The 21,428-nt window shown below is 41.8% G+C and overlaps 1 non-coding gene across 1 annotated transcript; it reads left to right on the plus strand.

Moving 5' to 3' along the window:
* The first annotated feature begins 11,669 nt into the window (after positions 1-11,669).
* On the plus strand, positions 11,670-11,796 carry LOC114608474. The gene has a single exon (XR_003709376.1). It is a non-coding gene; the product is annotated as a small nucleolar RNA SNORA17 (small nucleolar RNA).
* Positions 11,797-21,428: the final 9,632 nt, after the last annotated feature.

A 21,428-nucleotide genomic window follows, 5' to 3' on the forward strand; every position in this document is an offset into this window, starting at 1 on the left:
AATCTACTCTGAAACCATCTGGCTCTGAGCTTTTTTGGTTGGAAGATTTTTAACAACTATTTCTATTTCCTTAGAGGTTATAGACTTGTTTACCTGATCTTAATTTAACTTTGGTAAGTGGTATCTATCAAGAAAACCATTCATTTTGTTTAGATTTCCCAATTGTGGGGAGTACAGTTTTTTGAAGTAAGACCTAATAATTCTTTGGATTTCCTCAGCATCTACCATCATATCCTTCTTTTAAGTTCTGATTTTTTTTTTTGTTAATTTGGATATTCTCTCTTCTGCCCTTTAGTTGGGTTGGCTAAGGGATTGTCTATCTTGTTGATTTTCTCAAAGAACCAATTCTTGGTTTTGTTCATTCTTTGAACTGTTCTCTTTGTTTCTAATTTATTGATTTCAGCCCTGGGTTTGATTATTTCCTTCTGTCTACTGCTCTTAGGTGTGTTTCTTTTTGTTCTACAGTTTTCAGGTTTGCTGTTAAGTAGCTAGTATGAGATCTCATTAATTTCTTTATGAAGGCACTTAGTGCTATGAACTTTCCTCTCAGCATTGCTTTTATTGTGTCCCATAAGTTTGAATATGTTGTGCATTTGTTTTCATTGAATTCTAGAAAGAGTCTAACTTCTTTATTTCTTCCTTGAAGAAATGGTTATAGATAGCTGTTCAGTTTCCATGAATTTGCTGTCATTCTTTGTGTCTGCCTGTTTTCCCCCCACTCTCTTTCAGGTGACCTCCCTGACCCCTGTTTAATGCCCTGCTGGATGGGACATAGTTTACCTCTGTTGGGTGTGCTTTCAGGTGAGTTGGTGGGAACTGGCTTGGAGGGGAGGGGCTTATCTGGTGTCACTGGTGCCTATAGGCCTCCAGGAAAGTAGACATAGTTGTGGGGCCAGAAATACAGTGCAGGGTATGGGGTGCAGTTTACCACTGTTTGACAACGCTGTCTTAACAGTAGACAGCATGTCCACCTTTAGATGGTCAACAAAAAATGAACATAATGGTATCTTTGGAGGTTGCTTGTCTCATAATGTCATATCAGGGCTTTCTTAAACTTTTGCTTTTATTTTTTATAATTAATTAATTAATTAATTAATTTTAGCCTACAGGTTTTGTATAATGTTATATCTTCTGGCTTTGTGTTTCTATGGGATTCCTGAGTGTGCACACAAATGTGTCTCTATGTCAATATTTGTTTCTTGTGCCTTTTTGCTGGAATCCTTTCCTTCTGTTTGTTTGTTTTGTCCTATTCTGATTTGCTTTTATTTATCTTATTTTATTATAATTGCTTAGCAGCCTGTTTGTTTTCTAAGGAGAGACAGTAAGGGGGTAGATCATGATGGAGGGGGATGTGGGGAGGAACTGGGAGGTGTCAAGGCTTGAGTAACTGCTGTCTGTCTAGCCAGCCATTTTATACAGTTATTACTGTTACAAGGAAACTTCTTATATACTGTTTCTACTGTTACTAGGAAACAGTCTCATGTTCAAGTTGATTGCATATTTTGTTATGTTCTGTGGTTTGGTGTTCTTGGAAACCAATTACAATAGAGGTCAGTTAGAATTACTTTGTATAGTTAGCCACAATAAACTTGGACCTGAACTTACTGCCTGGAAGCACTTCCTGCACCAGTGTTTGAACTTTTATGGTCTTTGTCTTTATAAGTTGTTCCTGGGATGAACCCCAACCCAAAAGAGACACCTGCACCAATATAAGAAGCCATTTTGAATAAGACTTCCATTTTGAGTAGGAATTGAGTAAAGTTTGTAATTCCCAAGACCCCCCTGGGAGTTTACATCCTACTTGGCAGAAAGAGATGTGTATATGGGCAACTGACATCCTGGTTGGCAAGTTAAGACATGAATGTTAAACAAGGCAAATTCCCCACCACAGTTGAATACTACATCCAATGGGAACAGGATAAGTGTACAACAAAGATGTGTTCTTTTTCTTTTCTTTTCTTTTTTTTAAGAAAAAGATTTATTTTACGTAGATGAGTACACTGCCACTCTCTTAGACACACCAGAAGAGGGCATTGGATCCCATTATATATGGTTGTGAGCCACCCTGTGGTTGCTGAGAATTGAACTCAGGACCTCTGGAAAAGCAGTCAGTGCTCCTAACCACTAAGCCATCTCTCCAACCTCCAAAGATGAGTTCTTAAAGAATTCCCCTATCTAAACCCTGATTGGTAGAATAACTTGGCACAGATGTTTGTGAACCCCAACCCTCAGTCAGTGGTATTTACTTCAAGACTCCCCCCACCCCCGCCCCAGTGAGACACCAAGATGCAGACGGATGCAAAAGCAAGAGGTTTATTTTCCATTGCGTAGGGGTCGATCTTCAATTAGTCCCTCAAGGAGAGTGACTAGAAGGTGACCCCGAAATGGCTATTACAAGAAGTTTTTATACTTTTTAGGGACACAGGTTACATCGGCAAGGTTACAGTTCAAACTTATTGGCTAAGCATATTGACCTTTAAATCTATTCTAGCAAGCATGACACGCATTTGTGCTCTACCTGAGACTCTCCAGAGGGTCAGGTGACTTTCAGTCAGTACATTCTGAGAAATTTTTACTCAAGAATGATCCTGTGGGTGGAGAATGGAACTTGGCCTAGCCTTGACCCTAGGGGGAAGGGGGAAGCTGTAAAGAGGATGTGGGACTGGAAAAAACCCTTAGGGTCCCTCAGCCTGATCTGTACAATTGTTCATTGAGACTCTTTTTCCAGGTGATTGTAGACAGTCAAGTTGACAGTTAAAACAATAACACTGCCCATTCTCACTCCATTTTTTTTTTTTTTGAAGCACAGTCACACTAGATACTCCACACTGGCTTCTAACCACAATCTTTCAGGATAAGTCTCCCAAGTAATATGGTTACAGTTTTTCCACTCGTTGTTATGATACCAGTTAGGTTAAATTGGTGTCTACTACAATGACCTTATTTCAAGTGTGTGTGTGTGTGTGTGCTCGAGTGTTTCACTTAAGACATGAAAGAAGCCAGATATGGTGGTACAGGCCTGTAGTTCTAGTTCATGGGGGTATGAGGGGTGGGGATGGGGGGTGGTATAGACCTGTAGTTCTAGTTCATAGTGGGCTAAAACAATAGATTGCAAGTTCAAGGCCAGTCAGGGATACAAAGGAGGAACCTGGAGTTAGGGAATGTTTTAAGGTAAAGGATAAACTGAAAGCCTGTGTACTAACACTCCAGAATGTCTACACTGTAGAAAATGCTATCAATGTCTCCCTCAGTCACCACTGTTATTTCTCCTTCCTTAAGAGCAAGACCTGCACTCTTTTCTGGAAGGCAATGTTCCTAACTCAAAATACTTGAACTCTGAGGATCCTTTGCATACGACTAGTTCTCTGGGTGGACACTCCTTCCTTTAGAGAAGCTCAGAAGCTCACAAGTTCACCACTGAGAGAAAATGCTTTATTTCAGGGCAGTTCTCCCGAGCCTCTTTCCTAAAGACACAAGTTCCAGAAAGCATATAACAGATGAGTCCTACCTTTGACAGTACTGAGGGAAAGTTACTCATTTTATTATATCCTTGAGAAAAGATCAGCTTTTCTTCTGAATAGGTTTAAATATTCAAAGTAAAATTCTCCTCCCTTCCCTTTCTCCCTTGATCCCCCATCTCTCCTTCTTTATTACCAGCCAATATTACAATATTAATTGAATCAAGAATACAAAATTATTTCATATTGGAAAATATACACAACCAAATAAAAAGGAAATCAATGTATATTCAGAAAAGGCACTTTTGGTAAATAGTCACACATTAGCACAATCATTCAAATAAATTTTCAGATATATTTTTAAGCATAGAAAGCTGCTATTTTATAAACAAAACATACACATATACTATATAATGTTTTGTTTTTAAAGCTTTTTATATAGGAAGTGCATGCTGATAAGAGCCTGATATGGATGTCTCCTCAGAGGCCTGCAAGAGTCTGACATATTCAGAGGCAGATGCTCACAACTAGCCATTGAACTGATCATGGGGTTCTCAATGGAGGAGTTAGAGTGAGGACTGAAGGAGCTGAAAGGGTTTGTGGCACCATGAGGAGAGCAACAATACCAACCAACCACAGCTCCCAGGGTCTAAACCACCAGCCTGGGAGCACTTAGGGAGGGATCCAGGGCTTCATCTGAATATGTAAGAGTGGAGGGCCCTGCCGGGCACAGGTGGAAGATGAGATCCTTGACCTCATGAAGCCTGGACGCCCCAGGGGGTGGGAATTTTGAGGGTGTGGAAGTGGGAGTGGGGGGGTAGGTAGGGGTTACATCCACAGAGAAGAAGGAGGAGGGGTAAGGGGATAGGGGGTTCCCGGGGGGGGGGGGATGGGGTAAGGGGACAACATATGAAATGTAAATAAAATATCCAATAAAAAAATAAAGCTTTTTATGGATTTTTTTGTGAATTTCACATCATTCATATCCTTGTCCCTTCATATCCACTCTTTGCTCTTGCAATATCTCTCCTTCCCCCACCCCCTCAAAAAAAACCAAAACCAAACATCAGAAAAACCCTATTTCATTGGGGACACTGTGGTGTGTCTCAGTGTGTCCTACAGTATATCATCTTGCTTACACTTCTTTGCCTCCAAATGTTCACTGCAGTGAGCCATTGGTCTGGTTCGAGGCCTCTGGCATCTGCTATGCTATCAATACAAGAACCTCTTGGATATCCTGTTGTTGCTCTGTGTCATGAAGATTCTGCAGCTTTGGATCTATAGGACCAGCCCCTTCATTTGCTCCAACAGTTCATTACTCCAGCAGGGCGAGCTCTCCAGCACTGCTCTAGCTAGCTCATGCAATGCAGCAACCAGCAAGGGGGCGGGGCCAGGTTTCCCATCCTCATGCCCTGGGGGCGAGCTCACCGGTGCCTTCACCACTAGGGCCAGCTTTACTGTGCTGCTCAAGCGGAAGTTCAAGGCCTGCTTTTCCAAGTGCTCCAACAGGTGAGGAACAGGGCCAGCTCTCCGGCTCTCATGATTCCAAGGCTAGCTCTCCCACCCACCGTAAGTGGAAAAAAAATGGCATCTCTCCTATGCCCACGCCATTGCCTGGCAGATGAACAGCAGGGCCAGCTCTCCTGCACTCACTCTCTTGGGATTGGCTCACGTGCTCCTGCCACCAAGGCCAGCTTCATTGTGCTTCCCAGGCATGGTACAAGGCTGTATCTCTGTTGTCCTGAGTGCTGTAGCCTGCAAGGAGTAGGGCCAGCTCTCTCAGTGCCACGTCGAGGAGCTGGACCAGGCAGGTCTGCACAGCCCTTGGACATCAACATAGTCCCAGGTGGCAGCCCAGACCAGGGACATCTGCATGATATTTGGCCGTAATAAGAATCAAGGACATTGACACAGACCCCTTCTGACATATGGCCACGGACCCAGACATGGTCCTTAGTAGTAGCATAGGCTGGGTTAGGACTTCTCCACGGCCTCAGGTGGTGGGGCAGGCTACTCATATCAGGCCGTTCCTCTCCACACCGTGTGTCTCCTTTTCGGCCTCTCTTTATAACGCTCAAATCATTCTGCTTCCTTTTCTCTTCCATCTCCTCACCCTATACTTTCATATTGTAGTGGCTCCTACTACAGGCTGGCCTCGTGGCCTCTGGGTGTCTTCTGCTTGTCCACATTGTACCATATATAATATTTGAATAAAGGAGAAGAAAAAGAAGGAAAGAGCTGGCCCTGGTGATATTTGGGACATGCTAAGGATACAGATGTTGAGATCAGAGTATATGAAGTGATTTTTATTTCATATACTTGAGAGATGGCTCAGCGGTTAAGAGCACTGGATATTCTTCCAGAGTTCATGCAACCTTCTTCAAGTCCCAGCAACCACATGGTGGCTCACAACCATCTATGGGGGGAGGGGGGGGATGTTATGATGCCCTCTTCAGGCAGGTGGATGTATATGCAGCAAAGCACTCATAACATTAAATTAAAAAAAAAAAAGAGGTAAAAAGAAGACATTATTTAAAAAAAGAAGGAAAAAAAGCTCATAAATTGCTGAGTGGATGAATATTCTAAAAATCTTAGAAAATTCATGATGAATTTTTTCTTTTCGAGTTTATTATATAATTACAACAACCTTTCTCCCTTCCCTTTTTCTTCCCTCAAACGGTCTCATAATGATGAATTTTAACTAAACTTCATTGCTGTTTCATGCTATCATCTATTGAGCATCCTAGACAATGCAATAAGATGAGAAAAAATAACAGAAGTCACAAAAATTAGAATTTCCAAAACAAATCTTATTTTAGTTAACGTATTTGATTACACAGCAAAGCTAATAGAATCTAGCAAGCACAGTCATACTCCATTAAGAGAAAAACCCCAGTGTTGCTAGATACAAGATCAATATAAAAATCAATTTCCTTTTTACATTCAAGAAATAGATAACTGGGAATGATGATGATGCAACAATGGAAATAAAATTATAAACAGTTTAGGAACAAATAATACCCATTAGGCCACAAATTCAGTTCTGATCTTCCTCAACTCACTATGAGGCTGATATTCCAATAAACCCATGTTAAGATGAAAATACTGTAGGCTAAAAATGCATTCTAAGTGGTAGTCATCATGCTTAGCAATCCAGTACACTGTAGAATAGTGTTGTTACCTTGTTATTAGTATAGATTCTAGATACATGACTTACTGCTGCTAGCAGCGCCTCCAGAGAGTGTTGTGCTGCATATTGAATGGTTCGAACCCAGGAAAATATCAAAGTATAAAGTGCATCTTCTACTGAATCCATACTGATTATGCACCACTGTGAAGCTGGGGAATCATAACTAGCAGTGTTGAGAGTTGGAGACCGGTTGTCTGTAGTTACTAATTCAAATGAACATGAGAAAGAGCTCCCATAAACTAAAGGGATGGGAAAATAAATGCGTACAACTGTTTTGGAAAACAACTTGATAACATTTACTACAGAGGAAGATGTGCAAATGTCACTATCAGTAATTTCTCTTGGAGGCTTAGTTTCTAGAGGAAATTTTGCTATGCTCAAGGATACATGTACAAAAAGCATTCATTGCTGCAGCTTTTTAAAGCAATAAAGATTTGAGAACAAAGTAAATGATTATCAGCAGGAGAATGTTATGTTTACACAGCAATTGCAATGAATGAATGAACTAAATCTACAAGCATCAATTTCTGCGGGGAGAGGAAGTGTCAGAGAATAGTGTTTAATGCACATTCTGAAAGCCTACAATCCCACACTGTATGGCTACATGCATATGAAACAAAGCATTGCATAGGAAAGTGATAAACACCAAATGCCAGCTAGTGATTCCTTCCGGCCAAAGAAGAGGAACATGACACAAGGAAGACCCTGTGTATCCCACTTTATGTTTGTGATCTGAAATGAGCATAAGGAAATGTCAATGTTTGATAAAGCTGCCATGAAGTCACTTTTAAAGTAATCTGAGTGTTTGGTATATTTTATAATATTTGCAAGGTGGAAGAAATCATCTAGGAAGTCTAGTTTTTTGTTATCTCGTAGGCCCCACTCAAGCTCGCAGAATTTCTGCCAGCTGGACATTTCACCTTTCCTTTCTTAGTTCTTTATCTCTTCCTTGGGAGTTAGGATGGGGTCATAGCTGCATAAACAGAGTGGCACAATTTAAGAGTCCCTACAATGTGCTAGTTTGCTGTGATGAACACCATGACTATGATGGTTTGTATACGCTTGGCCTAGGGAGTGGCACTATTAGAGGGTGTGGCCCTGTTGGAGTAGGTGTGTCACTTTAAGACCCTCATCCTAGTTGCCTGCTAGCAGCCTTCAGATGAAGATGTAGAACTCTCAGTTCCTCCTGCACCATGCCTGCCCAGATGTTGTCATGCTCCCACCTTGATGATAATGGAGTGAACCTCTGAACCCATAAGTCAGCCCCAATTAAATGTTGTTCTAATAAGAGTTGCCTTGGTCATGGTGTCTGTTAACAGCTGTAAAACCCTAACTAAGGCAATGACCAAAAGCCACTTGAGGAAAAAGGGTGGTATTTGGCTTGTAGGTTACAGTTTATCATTGAAGGAACCAAGGGCAGGGACTTTCTTGTACAGCCCTGGACCACCTCCCCAGGGTAGCACAACCCATACTGAGCTGGGCCCTTCTATGTCAATTAAGAAAATGCTTCACAGAGATGCCTACAGGCCAATTTAGTAGAGGTAATTCTCCAGCAGAAGAGTCCTCTTCCCAGGCAACTCTAGTTTGTTTGTTTGTTTGTTTGTTTGTTTGTTTGTTTTAAAAAAGAAAAAAGAAAAAGAAAAACAACAAACAAAAACATTACCAGAACACACTATATTTAATGAAAGAAATCAAGATATGTGTTTTCTGACAAAGAGTCGACAGGGTGATTACTGAGAATGGAAAGTTGGGTGGGATGGAGTTACTGACCAAACTTCTACTTGATTGAAAAGATTCATTCTTTCTAGCTCAGTCCTGAATCCTTTCTCACACTGGTGAGAATGTCCTGATACCTTATATCTTCTCAGTCCTGTTTTTGAGGGTATGTTGATTTATTCTCATTTGACAAAGCCTTCTTCTCACTTCCTTTCTGTGTGTAGAACTTTAGTTATCTCTCAGGATGTGTACTCCCCCACTTGACCTTCACCTGAAAATTCTAAGCAAGCCCTGCTCTTATCCCCACTTTCCTCTACCCCAACCTTCTAGGCAGCTTTGTCCTTATCATATTTTCAAAAGAGGAATAATTCAGTTCAGAGTACAATAGCAGTGTCATCTTGAGAAGCTCTCTTGCTTCCATGTGGGTAGAACAGGGCAATTCTTGATTTGAAAGACCTAGTGTTCCTAGCTTACCATCTTCTCTAAGTACAATTCACTTCTACCTGCTCTGTGCTCAAAGGTTCTGCCCTTGATCTTTTCAGTGAACAGACCTATGATTAGATATAAGAAGTACATGTTCTATTATATATGAGTCATACTTTGCAATCTATGTTATCTTCCCCATTTCTCTACCAACGTCTTTCTAAGATAGAACAGAAATTACTGTCCTCATTTACTCCTGCAAAGACCAAGGTATAAAGACATCCACTCTTAGAGTTTGTCAACTGTAGAAGGAAGACTTTAATTGAAGTTAGTAGAAGCAGAACAGTCAGCAAAGGAATGTTGCAAGCCATCATGGTATCAGACACAGACACTTCCATGTAAAAGGATCTCTTCACCTGGCTGTGTTGAAGGATTTCTTTGGAAGCAGGTGGGTTAGAGTGAGTTTTCCCTGTCCAACAGATTTTCTCCATGACATGATGTACTGGGTAGTTTTATGTCAACTTGACTTGAGCTGAAGTCATCTGAGAGGAGGGAATGCCAATTAAGAAAATGCCCCCATAAGATTGGATTGTAAGCAAGCCTGTAAGGCATTTTTAAATTAGTGTCTGATGGGGGAGGGCCCAGCTGATTGTGGATGGTGCCATCCTTGGTCTGGTGGTCCTGGGTTGTTTGTATAAGAAAGCAGGCTGAGCAAGCCCTAAGGAGCAAACCACCAAGCTATACTCCTCCGTGGCCTCTGCATCAGCTCCTGCCTTGATGTTCCTGTCCTGTTTGAGTTCCTGCCCTGACTTCCTTCAATGATGCAGTCTGATATGGAAGTGTAAGCCAAATAAATAATCCTTTCCTTCCCATCTTGCCTTTTGGTCATGGTATTTCACTGCAGCAATAGAAATCCTAACTAAGACACAGGAGCAGAGAGTTTTTCCACTTAAGAAAAGCAGAGCCCAGGAGAGAAACCCAGGGGGTTTTCAGCAATCCCAAAAGGAGAGGTTAGAGACAACCAGAGGTGAAAAGGACAGAAAGCAAGCAGGAGGGAGAAGGAGGGAGTGACAGAGAAGCAAATGTGTGAAACCGTTTGCCCCCAATTTATCTTCATGAGAATTTGCTATGTGAAAATACCCACTTGAAAATGAGATAAATAAAGAAGTAATTATTTGCATTACAAATTAACTTTTCACTTCAAAAGAGTATTTGCCACAGGTGTGACTCTGTGATGTGAGACTTTAGAAAAGAAGATAAGTTGGGAGAGGTGGGAGATTTAAACAATAGGACTTCGTCCCAGTGATGAAGGAGAAGAGACAAAGAAAGAGGTGGTCATGCAGGGAGCTGTCTGCAGAGCACAGACTTTGACATGGTCAGGATCGGAGGGTAAAGTCAGCAAGAAGCTGAGCCTTTTAAATAGAGCTGCTTTGCTTAGGGAAAGAAGTGCGTGGGTGCGCGCGCACACACACACACACACAGACACACACACACACACACACAGGGAAAGACTCATATTTTGAGTACGAAGTGTAATGTCAACAGACTGTAAGAGTTTGTACATTTTTATTTGTTTATTTCCCTTCTGAATTCTCCAAGGTGCAAAAGATGGTTTTAACAACACGGGAACGACGGTATTTCTCTTAGAGAGAGAATGTATTTGTGTAGAAGGCGTACATTGATATTAATTCTACTGCAAAAGGGACAGAGATCCTTAGAATCTAGTCATCCAAGCATTACCAGAACAAATCTGAATGAAGGTTGTGAAGGGCAGGCACAGAAGAGACTGAACTTGGAATACATTGACTGGCAACTCTTCTCTGTTTGTCCCTCTGCTCACAGCTTAGATAATTTCACTAAAATTTATCAATTGCTTGTTATAGGTGGATTTCTCATGTGAATGCAAGGAACTCAGCTCAGCTCCCTTAGAGAGCCTAGAGAAGATGAAAACCAAGTCTCTGAGGCAGTAGCCAGAGGGAAGGGACACAAGGGCTCAGCATGGTCAACTTTTAAAAGAAGCAACCACAGTCTTGAAGAAGCACCATTTTAATTACTCTTTGCTACTGTGGTTTGATATCTTGTAGACACAAAAAAGGAAAGATTTATTTTGTTTTATCATTTCAAAAGGTCTCAGGTCATCATGACAGAGAAAGTACGGAGGTATCCATGCTGGTGAGAGCCTGTGGCAGAGGTTTCTCTCGTTACACCACCATGAAGGGAGAGTGTACTGAAACCTGGTGGTAGGGGATAACCTTCAAAGACCTGCCCCTAGTGTCCATCTCTAGCAAATAGGCCTGTGTCCTAAAAATTCCATAGCCTTCTAAAACAGTACCACCAGCTAGTGAACAAGCATTTACATCGTGAGCCAGTATGGGATATCTAAGTTTCAAACTTTAACTGTTTACACCAAGGATGGTGACCACCTCATAACACCATATGCATTTAGTCCAGCTTCTGGAGTTTCAGTATCTGAACAGTCTACAACACTTTAAAGCCCAAAATTCAGTCTCTTCTAAAACTCAAGGCAAACCTAAAAGTTTCTTTTAGGTTTATTTGTTTTATTTTATGTGGGTGCATGTTTTGCCTGCGTGTGTGTGTGTGTGTGTGTGTGTATACCACATGTGGGCCTGGAACCCATGGAGGTCAGAAGAGGATAGAAGATTCTTTGGAATGAAGTTCTTGTTGGTTGTAAGCCAGCATATGAGTATTGGGAAACAAATCCAGGTCCTCTGTAAGAACAAGTGTCTTTGACTGCTGAGCCCATCTGTCCAGCCCCAACAAGGCAGGCACACTTTCAACTCTGAGTCCCAGTATCACAAAAATAGAACTTACATAACTCCTGTATGCTGTGGTGTACAAATGAAGCAAAAGTTCCCGTCCTATGTGCCTCTTGAGACACTGAGATGTGGCCGTTGTATCACATGAGCAGTAGGTGGTAGAGAGGAGAGACACTATGTCTATGCTCAATGTTCTGACCTGTGAACTCTGAATGATTAGTAGCCTAGCATTCACTGAGACTACCATCAGTCTGGCATCAGGGAGCCTGGACAGGGTGCTAGCCTGAGATGATCACCAAACCAGAGCTAGGACAGGGAGCAAGCCGGAGACTAGAAGAATCCCTTTTGGGAAGACCTGGGGACATGTTGATGTCTGAGGGCTGTGCAGAACTGACCTTAACTCTCACCTGGGCATCATGAGAGAGCTGGCCCTGGGAGCATGAGAGAAGGAGAGCTCACCCACCCTTAGCCATCTGCAATACTCCGGAGAGCAGGCTGTACACTGCAGGAGTTTCGAGTGAGCCACTCCTATGGGGTGGCATGAACAAGGGAGAGATACTCTCTTCCTCCATCACCCCTCACCACCTGTGGAAGGAGATCTGGCCCTGGGGTCCTGAGAGCAGGACAACTGTCCCTACCCTGAGGGTGTGAGAACCGGTGGGAAGACCAACTCAGATATCTCTCAGGCCCAGATCCAAGCCTTTGAATTGGCCCACCCCAACTTCTACCCCATGTATGAACTGCTGGAGTGCATGAAGGGCCTGGTCCTACAAATCCAAAATTACAGGATCTCCATAACACAGGACAATGACAGGATATCCAAGATGGATTCCAGTATTGATGGAGTGACAGAAGCCAGAGGCCCCATACCAGATCAGTGAGTCATTGCAGAGAACATTTGCAAGCAAAGAAGTGTGGGCAAAAGGTATTCTTTGGTACACACTGTGACACACTGCAGCTTCCACAGTGAGTTTTGTTTTTCTCTGTTGTGGGGGAGGTTGTAAGGGTGGAGAGTGGGACTGAGTGGAGAGGGAGATGGGTGGGGTTGGGGTGCATGATGTGAAATTTACAAAGAACCAATAAATTTTTTTAAAAAAATCCATTCTACAGTGGGAGGAAATTGGACTAAGGCAAGAATGAAACCTACAGGAGCAGATACCAGACACCATGTCTTCGTGTCCAGGGAACAGGAGCTCATTAACTTGGCTCCAACAGACATGGGCAGGCTTACTTCTATGACCCTCCTACCTGTAACATACACGGCCTTTCACCTAGCCTGGCTTCTCTCAGTGTCTACAGCTTTCTTTAGCAAACGTCATGTGATACTTAGCATCGCCAAAAATCTTCCAATTTCCACTGCAACTTAAGCTTTATACCGATAGCTTTATGTACTACCTTTTCAGGGAGCGTCCATGGGGAAGACGAGGCTATGCACTATTGGCCTCACAAACAGTCTAGTCTTTCTTTCTCTCTTTCTTTCCCTCTTTCTTTCTTTCTTTCTTTCTTTCTTTCTTTCTTTCTTTCTTTCTTTCTTTCTTTCTTTTTTTGGTTTTTGGAGACAGGGTTTCTCTGTGTAGCCCTGGCTGTCCTGGAACTCACCCTGTAGACCATGCTGGCCTGGAACTCAGAAATTCACCTGCCTCTGCCTCCCAAGTGCTGGGACTAAAGGCGTGCGCCACCACTGCCCCGCTGAATCCTATTTTTTATAGACAACCAGCACGGAAGCACAGTGCTCATAAATCATCTCTCTAGTAGACTATAAGCTTCTGATGGGGGTTTAGAGCATGAGCCCGGTACCTAAACTTCTCAGAATCCAGCCTAAGATACTGGTCTCATGCTCCTGCCACGTTCTAGTCCTAAGCACTAGCATAGGAAACCCACAGTCTCTAGGGACCGATTGGTTCTGCCTTCTCCATCACTTACATAAAAGAGAACTAAGGCTCAAAATTGTGGCCTCCAGTTGGTTAAAGGCAGCCATTTGTATTGAATCCTACCCCACTGCTCGCTCTTCTTGGCCATATTCCCCCAAGGACTTGCAAACACTTTTAACTCCGTATAGATTTACTGAAAAGTCACATTGTCACTTCTACCAGTAAACTGTAAAGCACCTATTGGCTCCACAATATATATTAGTCTGTACAATGTCTACTTCCCAGAATTTTTTTTTCTGGCCCCGGGAAGAACTTCCAAGAGAAACCCCAAACATGTCTCCAAAATTCGCACTGCAACCTCTTTGTCCCAAGACCCTCTATGCCATCTCTTCTACCTCCCAGTTCCCACCATGATCTAGCACATTCAACCTTGGGGCTCATTATTCTCTCTATCCTCTGTCTAGCTGTCTCCTCTTCCTCCCTTCATCCCTCCTTTCTTTCTTTTCTTTTCTCGTATAATGCATTCCAACTGCAGCTTCTCCTTTCTCCACCCCTCCCAGTCCTTCCCCACCAACATACACCTCCCCTTCCCCCCCAGATCCAGTCCTCCATTTCCTTTCAGAAAAGAGCAGGCCTCTGTGGGACATTAACTGAACATAGCAAAATAAGATACAATACCACTAGGCACATACCCTCATATCAAGGCTGGACAGAGCAACCCAGTAGGAGGGAAAGGGTCCCGAAAGCAAGTGGAAGCTCCTGCTCCCACTATTAGGAGTCCCACAAGAACAGCAAGCTACAGAACCAAAACATACCTGCTGAGGATCTAGCTCAGACACATGCAGCTCAGTGACTGCTGCTTTAGTCTCTGGGGCTATTTCCATTGCCAACATGACCACAAATCTCAAAAGAGATGTTGGGCTGAATGAATCAGGGCAGAGTTCTTGGGGAAGACTCTTACAGAATCAAAAGAAATACCATATTTTCCTACTATTTGAGTAAACTGTAAATAGTACAGAGATTTTAATGTACTCCAATCAACATTCAACTCATTCAAATAAACATTTCCCTCTTCTAGAGTGTCATCTCCAATACTTCATTACCCGTTTTTCTTTTTTTTTTCTTTTTCTTTTTTTTTTGTTTTTGTGTTTTTTGGGTTTTTTTTTGTTTGTTTTTTTGAGACAGGGTTTCTCTGTGTAGCCCTGACTGTCCTGGAACTCTGTAGACCAGGCTGACCACGAACTCAGAGATCTGCCTGCCTCTGCCTCCTAAGTGCTGGGACTAAAGGTGCACCACCACTGCCTGGCTCAGTCTAGTCTTTTAAGGGCACTAATATTATCATATCAGAACCTCATTATTAAGATATAACTTAATCCCTAAGTATGTCCTTATAGGTCCTATATACAGATATGGTTAGATTGTTGGTTTGTGCTTAACATATGGATTTTGGGGAGACACAGCTGAGTTTCTAGCATACTCCTCTATGGTCATTCATTTTTAATTCAGTTTCTACTTCTTGCCCAAGTCAACTACTACTGTATTGTTTGTCTCTATAGAATTTTCTTTTAGGGTCCATTTTATACAGATAGGATTATGTAATTCACCTCCTCCCTTGCACTAGAGATAGAAGGCATTGCCTCGTGCACAGTAGGTAAGCACTCTACCACTGAACTATAGCCCCAACTCTTGTGTTTCCCTTTTTCTGTTTTGTTGGTTGGTTGCTGTATTGAGACAAGGTCTTACTATGCAGCCAAGGCTATGCTTGAGCTTACGTAGCCCAGGCTATTCTCCAACTCCTGATCTTCTGTCTCAGTCTCCCGAGTGCTGGGATTCCAGGCCTTTGCTACTGAATCTAGCACCTATACACTCCTGTATCTTGTTCCTTCCACTTGGTGTAAGTTTATCATCTTGTTATCTAGTTATCTCCGTGCTATTTGTTTAAAACACTCTTTTATTTATAAGCTATCTTTGTTGAAATATATATATATTGAAATTGAAATTAAAATCAATCAGGAGACTGAGACAGAAGATCAGGAGTTGGAAAACAGCCTGGGCTACATAATAAGCTCGAGTGCAGGCTTGGCCGCATAGTAAGACTTTGTCTCAAAACAACAAACAACCAACAAAACAGAATGTGTGTGCGCGCGCGCGTGTGCGTGTGTGTGTGTGTGTGTGTGTATGTGTGTGTGTATGTATGTATTAGACTTTCAGTGTTTTTTTTCACTTGGTATATCTGTATGTAAATACCACAGTTGGTAACTTTATTTTTTATAGTGCTCATATTGAACCCAGGGCCTTGTGCCCACTAAGAGAGCAGTTTATCGTCACATAGACTACATCCTTAGCCTTTGGGGGTTTGAGACAGGATCTTGTTCATCTGAGCTGTCCTCAAACTCGCAATCCTCTTGCCTTGGTCTCCCAAGTGCTAGAGTCCTACTTCCAGGCATGTAGCACTGGTCTGGCTAGGAACTGTAACTTACAGTAAAATTTGAAATCAGGGAGTGAGAATTCTCTACCCCTTATCCCCATTTTTGGAAATAATTAATTTCCTTCTGTCTCTATGGATTTACCTATTCTGGATATCTCTTCTTTTTAAAATTTGTTTTGGCTAGTCTGGGTTTTTTGCATTTCTATATAAATTTACAATCTGCTCGTAAGATTTTTTTTAAAAGAAGAAAAAGTCTCCTGGAATTTTGAAAGAGTTGCATAAGTATATATATCAACTTGTAGGAGATTGTCCTCTTAACATAGTGGGCCTTCCAATGTGAGGATATGACATGTTAAAGGACCCCATCCTTTTCAATTTCTTAATTTTCACAATTAAATGTTTTAATTAATAGAAAACTAGTCATTTTAAAGTGAATAATCCAGTGACATTCGGTAACTTACAAGATTGCGTAACCATTCTCCCCTATGGGGTTCCATTCTCATTATCATAGGAGGAAATCAGCACCCATGAAGCAGTTAGCCCTCGTTCTCCTTTGTTCCCATGTTGAGAACTACCAGTCTAATCTTTATCTCTGTGAATTTATCCATTCTGAATATTTAATAAGACTAAATCGTAATAGACATGATTTGTGTGTCTGGTTTCTTGCATTAGTGTAAAGTGTTTATCCACATTGTACCATGAACCAATATTTTATTCCCTTGTATTGAAAAAATGAAAGTTATTTTGAGACTCACTAGAGACTATAGGCCTTCCTGCTAAACTTCCATAGGAAGAGAAACCAACTAGATCCCGGATGCTGCTGCTCCTAGAGTCTATCATATGAAGAAAGTAGAATAAAGTGGCAGAAAGGGTAACTTGTGGATGCTGGGATGTGTGTATCCTAGATCTTATTTGGGGATTTGTTCCTCTAGTTGTTTAGAATGGAATAAAAGCTTTCAACTGAAGAGAGCCCTGTCTAAATCATGTCCCCTCTTTAGAGGTAGTTGTCATCCAGTGACCGTCTGGAAACAGGAATGGTCTACCTACTACATTGTTTCCTGTGCAATTTCAACATCCTTTCTGCACTTACTCCGCTTCCCCCAACCCCTTATTCGTGTTGATCCCTAAGTCATAGCCTATTAAATGTCTCTATTCTCTATGCAAATTTCCTTTTCAGAATTTTAATATGAGCCCTACAAAGTCAATGCAATTTGAGCTGGGTCATTAAAAATTGAATATTCCAATCATGGGGAATAATGAATCTATGGCACTCTGAACTGATTCAACAACATTTAAAGGATTATAACTTATTGAGGTCTCATAGTTTAAGAGAAACTAATAAAATGATTACATTCAGAGGAAATCAACCAGGATAGTAGTGCAAGAGAAAAACTCTTGAGTTAGAGCTGGAGGAGTTGAAACTTTGAGAATTGTCTTAAATTCACATGAGAAAGATGGAACCTAAAGACTGGTTTTAAAAGGAGACAGACTTTGGCTGAATGATGGCAGAATTTTTTAAACATACATTTTAAAAAATGTATCACTTTATTTCATGTATTTGGATGTTTGCCTGTGTGTATGTCTGTGCACAACTTGCAAGCCTGGTACCTGTGGAGGCCAAAAGGGGGTGTCAGATATCCAGGAACTAGAGTTACAGATGGTTCTGAGCCTTCGTGTGGATGCTAAGAGTCAAACTTTTGTCTTCTACATACACATGCTCTTATCTGCTGGGCCATCTCTCTAGACCTGGAGGGATTTTTTTTTTTTTTAAAGACAACTTGTCACATGTCTTGGGAAGTAATGAGCCAGCTCCTTAATACAGATGGATAATCACAGATCAGAAGTGTTCATGAGAGGATTTCTACACTAAGAACTGGGATACAGTCCTCTTTGATTCTCAAATCTCATGATTATGGCTTGTGATAAATTATAGCTTTTTAAGGGTCTTAATGTAGAGACTTATGGAATCTACTCATCTGCGATGCAAGACTCAGTTTTATCAGTTTTTTCATAAAGGAAAACAATGCGCTCTCCATCATTTTCAGTCTGTCTAGAATGGCATGGCAGAGAACAGAATAAATACAGGATATTTTCATGGATCTTCCCCACCAAGCATGAGTTTGTTGTTCAATTCCCTCCTTTTAAGACACAGAGAAGCAAATGGTTGATTTTGAATTAGCGTTTACTTTTATTAATAAGCATGTTTACAGGTTTTAAGGGCTCAGCAGATAATTTATATCCTTCTACAAATAGTTTGAGCTCGTATTATCATAGCCTTAGGAATTCAGGCCGAACACTTTTACTAAAAATAAAGTTGAACTCCAGGAATTTTACAGAGTTGACCCAGACCATGGAGGGACTATATTCCAGGGATGAAGTCCAACCTCTCACATAAAGGATGATAAGACTTTCATACCTATACCCAAATTTATCCACATCCCAAATCTTCTTCCTTCTGGACAACTCTCATCATATTTTATGGGCTGAATTGTATTTCATGAAAAGCAAAGCTAAAGTCCTAAACCCTGGAACCTATAAATGATTTGATTTCGAAACAGAGACTTTGCAGATGTAAGCAAGTTAAAATAAGATCGTATTGGGTGAAGACAGCCCTAATCCAGTGATTTATAAAAGGAAAATTTAGACCCAGACACAATGCTATTAGAAGTTGGAGGTGGAAACTTACGTTGTCAAAGCTAGGAAGCAAGTCAAGGGGATGGCTAGTAACTGTCAGAGACTAGGGAGAAGTCAATGATCTTTCCCTGAAGTCTTCAGAGAAAGCACAGCCCTCCAAGTGCCTTCACTCCACACTTCTGGCCTCTAGAACCATGAGTGAATACAGCTGATATTGTTTGAAATTGCCCAGCATGTAGATCCCTTGTTACAGCAGCCCTGAACATTAGTGTCCCATACCCAAGGCTCTTCTGCCAGGCCAGAAGAGATGGAGAGAGAAGATGGGTTGGCCGAATTGGGCATCATGAGGGACAAAGCCAGGCCACTTTGAGGAATATGTATGTGTTCTCCTCATCATCAGATGCTGGTGCCTGATCTTAGATATACCAACCTTAAGAACTGTGTGAAAATAAATTTCTATCAGTTATAAATTATTCAGGCTGCAGTCTTTCACTATAGCAACATGCACAGACAAAGCAAACTACTAGCTAGTGATTTTTTATCTACTCTTCAAATAGTCTTACAAGAAAGACCAAGACTTTAGGTCTCCATTTTTCTCATGAGTATAGTGACACTCAAGAGGCTATATCACTTGCCCAAAGTCACTTGTCCTTGAAAGCACTAGATCTGCAGCCCTTGACTCATGTCTGAACACTGTGTTTTCCATAAAGTGGTTAGAGCCAATATGGAGTCATCCATCCCTGCTGTCGCCTGAGGGCATGAGCATCCTTAGAAGTCTACAGCATTTCTTCCCAGGAACCAGACTCGACACAAAGCAGAAGTTTGTTGCACAATGGTAGAGACAGATGATTAATTGAGGTGAGGGTAATGGAACAAGTGGGCCTGGGTCTTGTGTTTGTCCTGGACTCTCGGGTTCTGCGCCTGCCAGCCGTGTACCACAGAGATGAACTGACAATGGCATCACCTGCGCTGAGTCTTTGTGTCAGGAGGTAGTCATGGCAACTCACTTGCTTCCTCAGCTGATGAGTAGACAATTAGGTAGAATGGAGGAATCAAGTTAATTGCCTGTCATCTCTTCTCTGCTCCCTGTGTATTGATTCAAATTAAGCTTTTCCAGTCTTCTAATGTCAGCAGATACCAAATGAGAAGCACAGACCTGGGAGTGAGCATCTCCAGCAAATAACTATTGCAAATGACACTCTTAACCTTTACACCTCTCTGTGTGTTTCTGACCTAAGCATTCACAACAACAAATCTCTTTGACTGACCTCCCTTGATTTCTGGTCCAAAGTCTCCAAGCTTCCTAGTGGTAACCCTTTCTGATATGAAGTCCATTCAGCTGGGTATTCCTTCTTCTTCAGTAAAAATAAAAGAATTCAGATTAAAGCCTGTATTTGTTGAAACCAGGATAGCACAGAAAGAATAGGTACATAAATCAGTGGCGGTGGACACTCCACAGTATGTGCAACACACATGGGAGTCTGGGGTTCAAGATCTAGAAGGACTATGTAACAAGTGGCCCTTTCGATCAGCTGCTGCCGGGTCCAGAGCTCCATGAGAGCGAGAGGCACGAAGCCCCTGCTTGCCCATCCCAGCCCTGCAGCTTCACTTCTGTAGTTGGGTGTTACTTATTGCCAGTTGCTTCCACAACATTTGCTTGTTCTGATCTTTGTGTTCCAGGGGACCACTCTGTCTGAAATATCTTTTCTACATTTTAAAATCACCTCAACTCTGACGATATTTGTCCAGGAAATTATCTCAAAACTGAATTTGGAGCTACCAAATGCCTAGAATCCTGTGGTTTTTAAACTAGGTATCAAGCAGGTAAGCACTGAATACGTAGGTTAGCTTCTTATTGGACTATAGGCGGCTTAAGGAGGTTGAGGCAATGACTTCGTCTTCCTGACAGTGCTTTTGGTGCCTAGTACAGTGCCTAGCACATAAGAAGGTGATAAGTGAGTATTTATTGAATAAATGGTTGATTTAAGAAAATGGGGGGAAAAAAGGGAAAAAAAAAGAAGCTGGGCAGTGGTGATGCACACCTTTAATCCCAGCACTTGGGAGGCAGAGGCAGGCAGATTTCTGAGTTCGAGGCCAGCCTGGTCTACAGAGTGAGTTCCAGGCAGTAAGGGGTACAGTAAGAGAAACCCTGTCTCTAAAAGCAAAAACAAAAAAAAAGGATTCATAGTTTTTAGTAGCCCCAAATCAGCTTTGAGATGGCTTCATGACAAATACTGTCAGAGTTGAGAAATAAAATTTAAAAAGCTAGGAAAGTTATTCAGACATAGGAGATGATTCATGGAGTAGGGTTAGATTCATCTCCACTCGGTCCTTTTCTTCCCACCTTCTCCCGCCTCTCCTCTTCGGCAGGAAGCCATGTGTCAACATAGGAATCAGATGAACATCCAAATCCTCTTATTGACAATGCTTGACCTGCAGACAAATGTTTAATCTCCTTCTGTCTCAGTTTCTCCATCTATTAAATGATGTCATTTCCCTAAGGTTATTACAAAGGCTGGTTCACTTGATACCAAGAAAAGATACAAAGGGGCTGGAGGGATGGCTCGGTGACGAAGAGCACCTGCTCCTCTTTGAGAGGAACTGGGTTCAGTTCCCAGTTCCAACATGGCAGCCCTGTTCCAGATGATCCAAGGACCTCTTCTGACCTCACAGACACCAGTCACGGATGTGGTGCACATACATACATGCAGGCAAAACTCTCATATACATAAAATGAAATGGAATGAAAATTATATGCTGTCATCCTTCCTCACATGATGCTGATGCTTAGACTTCTCCCCCTAGAATTCTGATTTTTTTTCTACATAGAATTCTATAGTATCTTACCCAATAGACTCTTCTGTTTCTATTTGTTTTGCATGGGGGAAACCTAGAAATCATAAACCTTTACTTTGACAGGTTTGACTGTTC

This window comes from Grammomys surdaster, unplaced genomic scaffold (assembly GCF_004785775.1).
Source record: "Grammomys surdaster isolate TR1022 unplaced genomic scaffold, NIH_TR_1.0 125901, whole genome shotgun sequence".
Lineage (NCBI taxonomy): Eukaryota > Metazoa > Chordata > Mammalia > Rodentia > Muridae > Grammomys > Grammomys surdaster.